Below are 1,378 nucleotides of genomic sequence, written 5' to 3'. Positions count from 1 at the left end.
GTAAAATTCTAGATATAACGCGAAAGCTACCGATATCAGTTGCGAGTTGTTTGCAAGCAACGGAGTTCAATTGGCAGATGCCCAAGGTTTGATCCTGGAACATCTGACACGTTCCCCGGGCAACAATGTCCAATAGTATACTAGTAAATCCAGATTCACTCGAGCCTTGGACATATTGCGGATCGGCTGCCTTCAATGCTTGCGTTAGACTTGGATTGTCCCTCAACATGGCTCCAGGTGCTGCGGCAATGTCATTAAATACTGACCGACCTGCGTAATATACTCTTGAGGAGCGAAACTGTAATCGGGTAGATCTGAACTTAGATTGGACATTTTGTTGGTCTCCACCGACCAAGCTGGTGCCTTTTGCACCAGCAAAAGTTGAGAAAATATCGGCGCAAAAATGACTTCGTACGTCGTATGATGTAAATCAGTGCAGAGCTTTTGAATAGATTTTATAATCAAGTCGAGAATTGTCTTGTCCTCTGCAAAAGGAAAGAAAATTAGACATTTGCTTTCTACAACGTTGTAATTGCTATTGCCACGTGCGCGCAGACACACACACCTCTTTGGAAAGATGCGACAAGATTTTCTAGGTCGGCGCATCCCGACGAAGTCAACAGTAACTTTTTATACTGACAGAAGACGCTACCGTTTGTGTTTTGTAATTTGTTATTAGCTTCTGTTATGTCGATCACGAGCGACTTTTCGAATTGTTGCACTTGATGCAAGAGATCACCTGTACATACAGCAATACAATTTTAAAGGTCTCGCGTTTCTTTCTTACGTCATACAAGAAATTAATGAATTGCTGAAAATGACCTATATTTTGCATAAGCGTAAGACTCATTTGGAACAGATTCCAGTCTTCGTGTTCACTTTCTTTCTCTCGAGTTGCCTAAATCCTTGCTGATATTTCTCGAGATATTTGTTGAAATAAATCTACAAAATACCAAAGGTTGTCTTAACAGGAAATACATTTTATAACCATCGCGCTGACACAAGCGGGAAAATCTCGAGTGTGAACGTATGTACGTTTAACGATTGCAGCAAACCAGGATATCCACAACCTTCTGTAAAAAGTTTACATCGCTTATTTGCTTCATTGGCATAGCCCATAATTCGCGAGATGCTAAGAGAAAGGGTCGCCAGCAGTCGCCAGCAGTAATTAACAACATCAATGATTTTTATTGACCGTATCTGGCAATTAAAATTCTTATTGCGAAAAATATTACCCCAACCAGGATTCGAACCTGGGACCTCCCTCAATCCGTGCGGGCGTCTTAACCGGGCGACTTTTAAGAGTATTCTTAATAGTTTATTATACACCATTGACCTCAAAACATGGTGTTCCTCCGTAATAGGGGGAAAAGGGATT

The 1,378-nt window shown here is 41.3% G+C and overlaps 1 pseudogene; it reads right to left on the bottom strand.

The window, feature by feature from the left end:
* Positions 1-4: 4 nt before the first annotated feature.
* On the bottom strand, positions 5-1,158 carry LOC105556059 (annotated as a pseudogene).
* Between the last annotated feature and the right edge of the window lie 220 nt (positions 1,159-1,378).

Source organism: Vollenhovia emeryi, unplaced genomic scaffold, assembly GCF_000949405.1.
Source record: "Vollenhovia emeryi isolate VEMERY1.0 unplaced genomic scaffold, V.emery_V1.0 DF949167.1, whole genome shotgun sequence".
In the NCBI taxonomy this organism is placed as follows: Eukaryota; Metazoa; Arthropoda; class Insecta; order Hymenoptera; family Formicidae; genus Vollenhovia; species Vollenhovia emeryi.
This window is presented reverse-complemented; position numbering and strand designations above follow the sequence as displayed.